The 13183-nt window shown below is 51.0% G+C and overlaps 1 long non-coding RNA gene across 1 annotated transcript; it reads right to left on the reverse strand.

Moving 5' to 3' along the window:
• Positions 1 to 3539: 3539 nt before the first annotated feature.
• LOC143827391 (uncharacterized) lies at positions 3540 to 5747 on the reverse strand. The gene is made up of 3 exons (XR_013227292.1): positions 5630 to 5747; positions 5471 to 5540; positions 3540 to 3725 (listed from the first exon to the last, which is right to left on the reverse strand). It is a non-coding gene; the product is annotated as an uncharacterized LOC143827391 (long non-coding RNA).
• Positions 5748 to 13183: the final 7436 nt, after the last annotated feature.

Consider the following 13183-nt stretch of genomic DNA (forward strand, 5'->3'; position numbering starts at 1 on the left):
AACATATTCAAAACAAAAACAAAATATCAAAAACAGATTTTCAAACAAAATGGTCTTATGAAAAAAGAAAAAAAAATGTTAACTGCCAATTAAAATTTGAAATAGGAAGTAAAAATGAATAAATGAATAAAAAGGGCCGTTTGGTGCCAGGAAGGGGCTGGGCAGGCAGGGCAGCGGAGGGGAGGGGAGGGGAAGCCGTGCCTGTCCTCCCTCCCTGGCATCTTGCCCCCAGGCTGCCCCCAGGCAGGAAATTCACCAATCCCCATTTCTTCCTGCAGGTCCTTGAAGATATTGAGGATATATGGAGTGTGGTAAGTTTTCCAGGGGGTTTGTGTTGGGCGGACCCCAGGGGCACAGTGGGGTTGACGGGTCAGAGGGATAATGTCTAACGCTTTTTTTCTTCTCTCCTTTCCAACAGGATAGTGACTTATCGCTGGAGCGCGGATCCACTCCCAGTGGGTTCGTCTCCAGCTGGGCCTCTGGAGACGGATCCACTGGGTCATCTAGTGGAATAACATTTGTGGTAAGTCCAGCTCAGCCCCCAGACCCCCGTCCTGCCCGTGAGGCCCCCTCCCTGAATCCCCCTCTCTGGCCTTTATCACAGGCTGATTGGTGCCCCTCTCTTTTGCCCGCAGGCACAGTCCGAGGAGGTTGAGCAGGAGGAGGAGGAAGAAGAGGAGGAGGAGGAGGAGGAAGAAGAGGAGGAGGAGGAGAAAGAAGAGGAGGAGGAAGAAGAAATTGAACAAATTATTCTGAGCCCGGAGCCCTCTGCAGCCGGTCCTCCACCAGCCCCGCCCCGCATTGCCTGGGCCGCCCCGCAAGCGGCCCAGGGGTGCTGGGTGGGGCTACGCCGCCGGCTGCGGAGGGGCATTCGGAGACTCCGGGCATGTATTTTAAATAGTTTATGTAAATAGTTTGTTGTTTGTTAATAGTAAATAACCATTTGTACATAATTATCAATAAATGTTTGTTTGGTTCTTATAAAGTTTCTTTGTGCTGTTGTCTTTGGTATGGACAATGTGCAATTTCCTCTCTGTGTATCAATGGTCCCCATGTCCAGCCGCCTCCATTCCAGTTCTCAGCCAGGCAGGCATTGAATGGGATAGAAGCAGGGGCATCCAGGGTAGAGTCTGCACACAACACACAATGCACTTTCAATGCACTTTAGAAGTAGATTTTCCTGTTCCGCATAGGAAAATCCAGCTGCCAAAGCAACTTGGAAGTGCATTATCCTACGTGTGCAGACTCTGCCCAGGTCTTCCATTACAGTTCTGTTAACAAGGGTTCCCCATGGATGAGTTTGGCGTATCTCAAGCCAACACCTTTGGGTGTCAGGTTGTGTTAGTAATCCTGCCATAATTTAGCCTGGGTTCCTCCATGTCAGTTAGAGTTTTGTAGCTAGGGCCTCTTTGGCCATATATTATGCATGCTTGTTATTGTAACCATTGGTATGTGCTGTTCCTGTTATCTCTCAGAGCTGTGAAAGCTCTTCCCGTTTGAAGTTGCCTGGCCAGGCCTGGGCTATAAACCAAAACATGCTATCTTTGAGAGGCGCCCAAGGACATGTGAATTGTAACACCGTTGCCTGCAATTTGTTGAATCTGTTTCCTCTCCCTTCCCTCCTCCCCTTGGGAACTTTCAAGTTTTGGGCGGGAGACTTGTTTTAAAAGAGCTTCGCCAGTCTTGTAGTATGCAGTATTCTCATTAAACGCTTTCTACTTTAAGAAGTTCGTTGTGAGTTCTTGCTACGCTTGACATTAAGTCAATTCTCACAACCCCTTTCGCCTGCCAACATGCAGGACGAAGGCAACATTTATTCTGACCAGGAGGAAGAGTGGGACTACACCCAAAGCGAAGGGGCGACCGCGGGCTCGTTTAGCTCCGGGATGGCCCGGGTCTTAGGGGAGGCGTCCCCCGGCCATGCCGACTTCCTGGAGAGGCACATCACCGAGCGCAGACGGCTGTCGAAATACGACCGGGTGACCGGTGATGAGCTGTGGCCGGAACACCTGCCTGCAGGGGCCGCATCTAGGGAGCCCGGGGCTAATCTCGAGGTGCTGGAGCTGCAGCAACAGGTCCGGAGAATGACCGACTGGATACAGACGGTGTCGGGGGATTTGGCCCCGGAGGCGCAGCGGGAGGCGAGACGCTTGCTGCGGGGGGTTCAATTCGAGCCCCGAGGAACGGGCGGTCTGGCGACCGGGGACCTTCCAATTTGGAGGGAACGAGAGGCGGCAGCCATGGAGGCAGCGGCGGCCGCTGAAGCTGCAGAACGGGCGGCCGCGAGGGCAGCGGCCCATCTGTTGGAGGAGGAGGGGGCCGGAGGCGGCGGCGGAGAAGAACCTCGCGCCCCGGCTGGAGGCGACCAAGACGGCGACGGGGGACCCCGAGATGCGGAAGTGCAGGTCGACGGCAGAGGTGGCCGGGGGCTGGGCAGGGGAGTCCAGCCTCGCCCTCGCGGCGCGCGAGCCCTGCAAGATTGGGGTCCTGGCCGCCTGCCTCCCCACCTGAGGGGAGTCGAGATGCGCAGCATCTACAAGTTCAAGGCTCGCTTCTCCGGGGACTCCTCTGCGTTCCCGTCCTTCCTGGTGTACCTCCAAGCCTACATGATGGACATGGGCTTCACCTTCCATGACGCCGCCGAGCGCATCCGTTTCGTGGGGGAATGCTTGGAAGGGGAGGCTTCGAAGTGGTTTATGGACCTCTACTGCTACAACCCGCGGGCTGTCCGGAATTACAACCACTTCCTGAGAACCCTGCACTTGATGTACACGGAGCCTTTCGAGAGGGAGACGGCGGAGAAGAAACTCAAGGCCCTCAAACAAGGGACGATGTCTGTGGCGGACTACGCCCGCGAGTTCAAGAAGTTGTCATCCTCAGTGCCAGACTGGACCGAGCCCCAAAGAGTGCAGGCGTTCGTGAGCGGCCTCTCTGGAAACCTGTCAAGCAAGTGCCTCCTCCTTGACGACCCACTCACCGTCCTGGGGTGGGTGCAACTGGCGGGGGAGATGGAAAACCGCATGGAACGAGCCGCGGCATTCAGAGGGATCAAGGAGAAACCAGGTGAAAAGACTTCGACCCCCAAGAATCCCAAGCCCAAGAGCAGGGAGTGGTTCCTGTTGGCAGCAGAGGAGAGGAACCGCAGTAATGGCTTTACTCGATGTGTGGATGGGCATTGGCTAGCTATCAGGACAACATTTTTCTCAGAGCACTTCAGCAGTGGAATCTGCCGGCTAAGGAGGTGGGGAGCTCCCCCTCACTGGCGATCCTCCAGCATATAATTAATTGACAGGATTCACTGCCTCAGAACACAGCTAAGGTTAGAGGGCTTCAAAAAGCTGTAAGTCCAATTCACGGGGAACATCACTACTAATCATGCAAGCTCAACAGGACACTTGCTCTGAGCCCGAATATTTCTGAGCAGCTGGAAGTCCTGGAAACATTTGGCCAGGGCACAAGATGCTGGGCTAGGAGAACCTTGGGCTGAAATCAGAATCTGTTGTTGTTGTTGTTGTTGTTGTTGTTGTTGTTGTTGTTGTTGTTGTTGTTGTTGTGAGCCATTCAGTCGAGTCCGACTCTTGGCGACCCCATGGCACAACTACTGCCATGATTTCAGATCTTGCACTGCTTCTTTTAGCTGTGAATGTTCTGGCCAGTGTCCATTTTGATTGTATCTAACCACTGTGTTCTTTGTCAGCCTGGTTTCCTTTCCCCACTGACCAGTCCTAGCATAACGAAGAAGAAGAAGAAGAAGAAGAAGAAGAAGAAGAAGAAGAAGAAGAAGAAGAAGAAGAAGAAGAGGTTAGTTTTTATATGCCGCTTTTCTCTACCCGAAGGATTCTCAAAGCGGCTTACAGTCACCTTCTCTTTCCTGTCCCAGCAACAGACACCCTATTAGATGGGTGAGGCTGAGAGAGCCCTGAGATTACTGAAGAAGAAGAGTTGTAAGCAACAGACACCCTATGAGGTGGGTGAGGCTGAGATAGCCCTGCTCAGTCAGAACAGCTTTATCAGTGCCGTGGCGAGCCCAAGGTCACACAGCTGGCTGCATGTGGGGGAGTGCAGAATCAAACCCGGCTTGCCAGATTAGAAGTTGGCACTCCTAACACTACACCAAACTGGCTCTCTAGCGCCCTACCTGTGCCCTGAACATCTAGCCATGGTGATCCATGTGACAGTCACCTCCAGAATTGATTTCTGTAACTTGCTTTACACGGGCCTGCCCTTGTCTCTGACCGCCAGTGCGGGGGAGCTCACCACCTCCTTAGGCAGCCTATTCTATTCTATGCAGCTGCTAGGATCCTCACAAGAACACCATAGAGGGCCCATATCCAGCCTGTGCTGAAGCAGCTGCATTGGTTGCCAGTTGCGGTCTAGATCAGCTTCAATGTTTTGGTTTTGACCATTAAGACACTTCACAGTCTGGGTCCCACGTATCTGAGGGACCTCTTATCACCCTATCCTCCCCGCAGGACTTTGTGCTCTGTGGGTTCCAACTTGTTGGTCATTCCCAGGCCCAGAGAAGTACACCTGTGCTTGGCCAGCCAGGGCCTTTTCAGTCCTGGCCCCTACCTGGTGGAATGAGCTCCTGGGGGAGCTGCGGGCCCTGGGAGAGCTCTCAGATTTCTGCAGGGCCTGCAAAACGGGGCTCTTCCACCAGGTCTTTGGTTGAAGTCGGTGCTTGTGCTAGTAGAAGATCAGATGGGACTTCTCCTCCTGGAAGATATGCACCCACGCCGGTCCATTGGCGTGGTTGGTTGTCACACTCCTCTCCTAGCCACCCAAGTTCCAACAGGCTCCATCTGCCTTCGACAATCTGATCCTTGCAGTGTGTTCCCCAGACGCTTCTGCAGGTAAAGATGTCAAAATCCGATTTATGCTTTTGCAATGTAAAAACTGGCGTGCTACTGATAGTTTATAATTGCCTGTATCCTAACAACCCCTTTGATCCTCTGGCCTGCCATCCTGCCTTAGCCCTTAGGTGGGAATGCCTTAGACCTGCTTCGTCCCTCCCCCCCTGTGTTGTGCCTGGGAATCACTATAAGGGATTGTTAGGTTTGATTTTCCAGTCTTAGCAAAATCCCTGTGATATTATGTTCGTTATTTCTCCAATAAAGAGCTTTCTTTTCCTAAATGAAGCCCAATTATTGGGAATAATCAAAGACTCTCCCAAAGGAAGTTGGAGGAAAATGGCTCCCCTTGTCAGATATGGTCATGAAGACCACCAGCTTAGTGACTTCTTTGGGATGGTAGTATCTTGACTTATTTGTGCTCCCTTTGTGTGTGTGTGTGTGTTGTATGTCATTCACTGTGTGCATTTTGTGTCATTCAGATATGGAAGAAGAGTCCATTGTAGAGGCCTGGCATGGAAGTGGGTCCAAGGAATCAGACCTATAGACTACATCATCAGCTGGAGCCTGAGGTCCACCAACCTCTCCTGGGTTTCTTTCACCCCTTCCAACAATCTTACCTGCTTCTCTTCAGGTAGAAACACTTTGGCTTTCCTTGTCTGAATCCTAGCCTCTGAGTGGACGATGTCCCTGGAGGGTGTGAGATGAATGTTTTAAAAAGCACACTGACCAGACAGCTGCCTAAAAGACTGCACAGGGGACTTGATGTCCCAGCTCACCTCCTTGGCTCTGTGGAACACATCGTCCAGGAGGATTCCTGGTTGTTGTAGGTAGGCTATTGGGACTTCCAGGGCCTTGGTAAACACCCTCGGAGATTCTAACAGCCTTCTACTGGAAGAGCTGGCCCTGGAAATCAAAAAGAGAACCGTCTGGAAGGTGGAATATACAGGTAAGTATCTCAAAGGCCTAAGGACTATGTGATCATCCTGCTGAACACACTGTAGAATGCAGTGAACTGATTCAAACCAGAATTTGCACTTTGCATTTACCCATAACTTTAGTTCTTTTTGATTTAGGATTGTTTGCTAGTCCCTGGATCTTACTGGGATTACAAGTAGCATGGAATAAATCAAAGGGAAATGCTGTTCTAAAGGCCCCCCCCCCCCCACACTAGATGTGCACAGAGAAGAAAGTGTCTCTATTCTGCCTTGGGAAGTGGGGAGACACAGAAGGGGGTGTGTGGGGCCAGAGTTGGTCTATCTACGTAGCATATTTAGCTTGTGCTGTGGGCCCCTTGCTTACAGTAAAGGAGGTGTCTGCATTGTGCAGGTGCAGTCCTAAGAAGGTGGAGCCAAGAGACCCGGCAAGCAAGACCATTATTATTATTAATTATTAGAAGAAGAAGAAGAAGAAGAAGAGTTGGTTCTTATATGCCGCTTTTCCCTACCCGAAGGAGGCTCAAAGCGGCTTACAGTCGCCTTCACATTCCTCTCCCCACAACAGACACCATGTGGGGTGGGTGATTATTACGTATTTATTCAATTTGTATGACCGCCACTCTCAGAGACCGGCTCGCAGTGGTTCACAATAATTCACTACAAATCAATGCATTATTGCACACACACACTTGCTTCCTTCTCTTCCATCCAGTCCTGGTCCCTTTCTCGTCCAAGGCTGCCTCACCAGCACTGCTGCTTTCATATTGCCTCCCCTGCCTCCCCCCTCCTGCACGGGGCCACAAATGAGGCCGCAGCAGTCGAGGCAGAGCCCCCCTCCCCCTTGGCTCCTTCTAATGCCCTCTTCACAAGGGCCTTTGGAAGAAGTGAGCTTGGCTGATGGAGCTCTTCAAGGAGACTTGAAGTGAAACCTCTTTCCACTGAGGGGGGGGGACCTCCACCCCCAGTCTGGATGCTCCTGTTGCAGTTGTGCTCTGCTAAGGTAAAGGTAAAGGTAAAGGTATCCCCTGTGCAAGCACCGAGTCATGCCTGACCCTTGGGGTGACGCCCTCCAGCGTTTTCATGGCAGACTCAATACAGGGTGGTTTGCCAGTGCCTTCCCCAGTCATTACCCTTTACCCCCCAGCTTGCTGGGTCCTCATTTTACCGACCTCAGAAGGATGGAAGGCTGAGTCAACCTTGAGCTGGCTGCTGGGATTGAACTCCCAGCCTCATGGGCAGAGCTTCAGACTGCATGTCTGCTGCCTTTCCACTCTGTGCCACAAGAGGCTCTTTTTTGTGCTCTGCTAGGACCCTGCAAATCCTTAAACTGGCTCTGGTGTGGGGGAGGAAATTCTGTCCTATGTCCCTTCCAGGTAATGGAGAGTACCCATTGGTTGGTCATAGACTACATCAGATGCGGGAAAACTGCTTGCGTTTTGGTCTTTGTTTCTTTGGCTCCTATCCTGTTTGTCAGGATAGAATCTGGACATGTAGCCAAAGGTGCAGGCACTCCTAAAATAATTTTGCTCCCTTGGGGGGGGGGAGGGTCATTTAAGGCAGATAAATCTGAAACAGACAATCTTCCTGTCAGTGCTTTAGCCATAGGTTTCTTCTAACCACTGTACTGATGGCCTGTGCTACGGCATCGAACTGCATGGTCTCTTAGGATGCCTCTGCAGCAAATTCTGCAGCCCTTCCAAACTTTAGGATTGATCTCTTAAGCGTCAAAGTGTCCATGTCTGGCTCCTGAAGGATGTTATCAGCCCAAACCATGATGGCCCTGGGGAAATTTAGGAGCAAGGCAGGGGCTCAGATTGTCAGCAAGGCTGCTTTCATGGGATTCCCTGTCTCATTATTGTTGTTGTTGTTGTTGTTGTTATCCACTGAATCCTTAAACGTTGTTGTTCACATCCATAGGCAACTCTGCTCCTGAATGTAAGACAACTACTGGAGCTTCTAGCGGAGGGACCTGGAGACGGTTTTTTCTCATGCCTTCAAGAAACCACTGTTGCCTGGAACTGCACATTCTGCCTTCAGCCCATAATCAGAATGGACACACCGAGGACGGTGTCCTAAAACCTCTAGCATTAAAATTGGCTGAAGACGATCATCTAGGTTTTTCTGCTGTATCCAACTGGAAGTTAAGTGAAGGAAAAAACACGCCTTTTCTAATTTCTGGAAATGTTCTGGCTGGAAAGTCCTAGAATCACTCCAGGAATTTTCTGATTTGCCCCCTTCCTCTTTATCAGAGATTGTTGCAATTGGTACTATGATTGAAAGGAGCTCCTCTGCTCCCAAACCCAAGCCTGACATGGGGGGCGGGGGAGGAAGAGAACATTTCAGCTCAAAGATTCCTGATGTCCAAATTTCTAGCATCCTTGTGGGCAAGATCAGTCACAGCTACCGCTTGGACAGGTCCTCCGAGCCACAGAAAAGCCAACATGATTTTAGGTTGGAGGTGGCCCAGGCTGATCTAAAGGCCTGCGTCCTACAATCTGTGGAGGGAGGGCAGAAAAAGTATGGGGAAAACCTGAGCAGAGGCCCTACTGGAATTTCCCCCAACTGGGGGATCCAGCAGGAAAGGCCTCAGAAAGGCTTGCGGGAGGGGAGAATGCTCTCCAGCAGGGGGAGTCAACCTGTGGTCCCCAAGGTCAGATGGGGTGTTTCTTCAAGGCTTTGCCATCTCAGAAAGCAGAGCTAGGCTTCCTTGGGAGGTGGTGGGTTCTCCTTCCTGGGAAGTTTCTAAGTGGAGGCTAGAGAGTCACCTGACAGAAAGGCTGATTTTATGAACTTAGGCAGATTGTGAGTGGGCAGGAAGGGATGTGCCAGTGTTTGTCTCTTGTGGTCCTTCCTGGCATACCCAGGGAAGTGCTGATCACCACTGTGGGATGGTGGGTGAATTTCCTCGAGGCTAGGCTGGATTCTGGAGATATTTGGTGATGGTGGGCATGAAATTGGGGTCACTGTCGGTGAGCAGGTAGCTGTGAGTTCCTGCATTGTGCAGGGGGTTAGACTAGATAATCCTGAATCCAACTCTATGATTCTATGATTAAGACAACAATATAAGCTGCTTTGGGTCCCCCAAAGGGCAGGGCATAAATCAAGTAAATGAATAAAATAAATGAACAGGAACAGCAAACTTCTACACGTAACGTTGGGGCAACGCTTGAGCAAAGAGCTAAAGAGTAGTATTATAGTTTTATGGAATGGTACAATGAGTAAGAACCAGAGAGAGAAGCAAAATATAATATTATTGCCACAATTTCTTCCATAAGACCTGTTCTGCTTAAGGGAGAAACTGAATAAAGATGCCAGATTTCATCATCTACTTAAAATTTACCCCCTCAAGCGATTATTGCATTAGCCATAGCAATTTACTTGTCAATCTTGCTGCAGGGAATTAATCTTGCAGTTTTACTAGGCACACACGTCCACAGTAACTGGAATCTTCGATTGTTAACAGTCGCTCTGCATATGCATAAACAAACAAGCCATTCAAGTAAATGTTATTGCTGTGCTTAAGGCAACACAACAGGGGAATTGGCAGGTCAGTCTCAGGGTCTCCACAACTATGTTTTTACTGACACCACCTGCAGGACATTAAGCCTAATTTGACAGTTTGTTCTCTTTCTGCCAACTGCACCAGATTCTATATACACACACAAGCAGAAATCAACCACCTTCACTTCAACCACTCCACAACAGCATGAGCACCACTGTCAGACCTAACACCTGCGGAAAGCATGGTTTGGGGAAGGAGGGGATCACAGCAGGATAGAATGTCACACAGTCCACCTTTGAAAGCGACCATTTCCCCCTGATCACTGTAGTTAGGACATCAATTTTAAATCCACACAACCTCGAGGTTGGCAATCCGAGCAAGCAGCTCTCCCAGGCTGCCAACCTTGCATTTCAAGGGGAGCCTGACCACATCCAAGCCCGGAGATCTCAAGTCTTTGCTTCGCCTTTCTACTACTGCAAATTGATTTTAGAAAGTAGGTGGGACTGGGTGGGTGGTTAGGAGCTTGGTGTAGTGGTTAGGAGCACCGACTTCTAGACTTCTAATCGGGTGAACTGGGTTTGATTCCCTGCTCCTTCCTCACATGCAGCCTGCTGAGTGACCTTGGGCTCACCATGGCACTGATAAAACTGTTCTGACCGAGCAGGAATATCAGGACTCTCTCAGCCTCCCCTCCCTCACAGGGTGTCTGTGGTGCGGAGAGGAAAGGGAAGGCGACTGTAAGCCACTTTGAGACTCCTTCAGGTAGAGAAAAGCAGCATATACGAACCAATTCTTCGGGGCTTTTCGCACGCCTTCAAAATCGCACAATGGTTGCCAATTGAAAACGCTATTGATTTGCCATTATGCACAACGTCGTTGACAATCTGCCACACACCTGAAACCGATCCGCAAAAAGCGCTTCCTTGTAGCGCTTTCAGGGAAATCCCCAAAAGTGGATTCACCCTCCGGAAAGCGCTACACTCCTGCAACCAATCTGCAACACTAGCGGGAAAGTTCTGTGCGTTACCATTGTTGTGGTTTCTACAAAGTCCCTCCCCCTGGCTCTCTCCTCTGATCTTCCGGCGAAGCGATCGCCATTTTTTTTTCTCCGAGCGAGTGGAGTTCAACCCACCAGCGAGCCTCTGTTTAGAGGCTTCCCTGGCTTCAGTCCCTCCCCAGAGCTGTTTAGTCACTAAGCACAAACAACAGAGAAGCCCGTTTGCTGATGTATTTTCTCTTTATTTTTTACACTGTTTTCGGCCGAAAATCGGGCCCGTGAGGGGGGGGGGGTTCACTTGGCAACGATGAAACGACAGCTCAAACACACCTGCCAGCTGATGGGTCTCTCCGTTGCAACGAATCAACACATATTCGTTGCAACCTTTCTTAAAGGGAAAGGGGCTGTTTGGGAGCATGCTAACGGCTGCCCATTGGCTGCTTGACAGCCAGGGGCGGGATGAGCTCGGCAATAGCACTTCCTGTCTAGCGATTTCTGCTGAGACCGGAAGCTTGTGGGAAACGATGGAAACGCAACTGGATTCCACTACAAAGTCAGGTATGCATAATGACGAATTCCACTATTTTAAATGGCGATTTTTCGTTCAGCAAACAATTTGCTACAAGGATCCCGGTGCGGAAAGCCCCTTCTTTTTCTTCAGTAATCTGAGGGCTCTCTCAGCCTCCCCACCCTCACAGGGTGTCTGTTGTGGGGAGAGGAAAGGGAAGGCGAATGGGAAGCCACTTTGAGCCTCCTTCGGGTAGAGAAAAGCGGCATCTAAGAACCAAAACTCTTGTGCTTCTTCTGAGAAAATCCATTGATTACACCGGGGCTTCCTTCACACCAGGCATGCCCCCTATGGCCCCTTCGCAGCCTAACCCCCTGGCAAGAGAGGAGAACTGGCGAAGAAGGCGACGCTCCCTTTTGGGGCAGGGCGGTGTCGAAGGCCAACAAATGTGTCGCCATCATCAAATTTATCACCACCAGCCTAACTGCAGCCTCTGAGGCGAAAGGGTGCCGCTCTGCACCCTCCGCATCCGGCCCGGCCGCCGCCAGAGGCCGCTGGGCGCTCCCAGGCCCGGAAGGCCGGCTGAGGCTGAGGCTGAGGCTGAGGCTGAGGTGAGGCTGAGGCTGAGGCTGAGGCATGCGGGAGGCGCGGCTGCCCCGAGGAGGCCACACATTAAGTAGCTCTCAGGAGTTCAAGCCTGAAGCCAGATCCATCCCTGCTAAATGAAGAGTATCTGAAAGGCGGGGAGCCAGTGGCCCCGGTGTCCATCTACTAACACCAATGAAACAGACAACATTATAGCCAGCCAACATTCTGGACCCAGAAATGTTATTGATGGAGGTATATTTATATTTATGACGCAGAGACCTCAGGCCCTCATCGGAGGGGCCCTTGTCCTCAGTGCTTAGAGGCCAGCTTCCTATTTGCTGAGTGCTGCTTCAGAGGCCGAGGAGAGAAATCCAAGCCTGGAGCTTTTATTCTGAGGCCGGGGAACAACCCTTCCTCACGGGTTGCCAGAGACCCTTGGAAACAGGGAGAAGGAACTGACCACAGCCCTGGACACCCCCAAGATTTGTAAATGATCCCATTAATCTTCTAATTTGTCCTGCACTGTCCATGGACACCCCTCACGCCCCTCGGTCACCCAGGAGACCCAGTTTTGAATCCCCAGCCCAGGCCTCAGCACAAACTTGTGAGGATAAAATGGGGGAGGCAATGTTGCAAGCCACTCGGGGTCCCCACTGAGGAAAAACCCACAGTACAAGCATCTACGTGAATAAATGTCCACAACTAAATATGCCGCATTCCCCCCTAACAGAACAGAGGAAAACTAGCAATCAAGAAGGAAGGAAGAAGGACAGAGAACATGAAAGAAGAGAAAGGAGAAAAGTGGAACGTGGAAGAAATAAATTCATGTTTGTTTTCCTCAATACAACTTCCTATGGAAGCCCCAGTTGTGCCATTTGAAATGAGCTGTATCCCGCAAGCACTTCAGCTACGAGCCTCCTTGTCTTTAAGGCATCACAGGGCTCTGTTTGTTTCTGTGGTGACAACAGACCAAGATACAACCTGTCTAGACCCACATTCTAAAACTTGCACACCTTTCCTGGCTGGGCTAAGGAAGAGACTCAGATAGAGGAACTGTATTTCCCAGGCAAGCTCAACACGTGATGGTTGTAATTTCAGAACAGAAGCACTTGAAACAGAAGGCTGTGTGTTTGTGTGTCTGCAACCATGTGTTTGTGTGTGTGGGGGGGGGGGGACAGAAACCACTACAATGAGACAAGAGCTGGTGGAAAGGGAAGAACAAGGAACATCTCTTTTAAGACAATGGAGAGACAGGAAGGATTCCGATGCTTACCACAACCATGGAGTTCAAAATGAGTCTTCCGAGACGGAGAACCGGTGGATACAGCCCTGCCTGAAACGTTGAAGAGACCCCAAAAGCGCAGCTGAAACCATCCTGAGCCCTCCGGCTGCCGTTCCTTTCCCAGGACGGGGCTGGCACAGGTGAGGGGCAGGGCGGAGGTGGCGTCCTGTTGCTAGCAGAACAGCAGGTGCTGACACTTAAGCGTCTCCAACTCCCAGGAACCCATTCTGCGTGAGCGTCTCCCGAAGGCACACGGCACGGGGACACTCGATTCCTGGCCGGTCTCCTGATCCTGGAAGAGAGCCAGGGAGCCCAGAACCGAAGTTGGCTGGAGTTCTGCCAAACACGCCCCTCAGTCCTCCCTCTCCTTGCAGATTTCTTCTGCCCTCTTCCTGGCTGTCCTTAATCTCCCTGAAGCATTTTGCGGTGTTTGTTTGAGCGCGATTGCTGGTTAATTCATGTGCCCCAGTCAGGACGGTGGTGACTAATCTTCAACCCACCACACACACACACATACA

Source organism: Paroedura picta, chromosome 17 (genome assembly GCF_049243985.1).
Source record: "Paroedura picta isolate Pp20150507F chromosome 17, Ppicta_v3.0, whole genome shotgun sequence".
In the NCBI taxonomy this organism is placed as follows: domain Eukaryota; kingdom Metazoa; phylum Chordata; class Lepidosauria; order Squamata; family Gekkonidae; genus Paroedura; species Paroedura picta.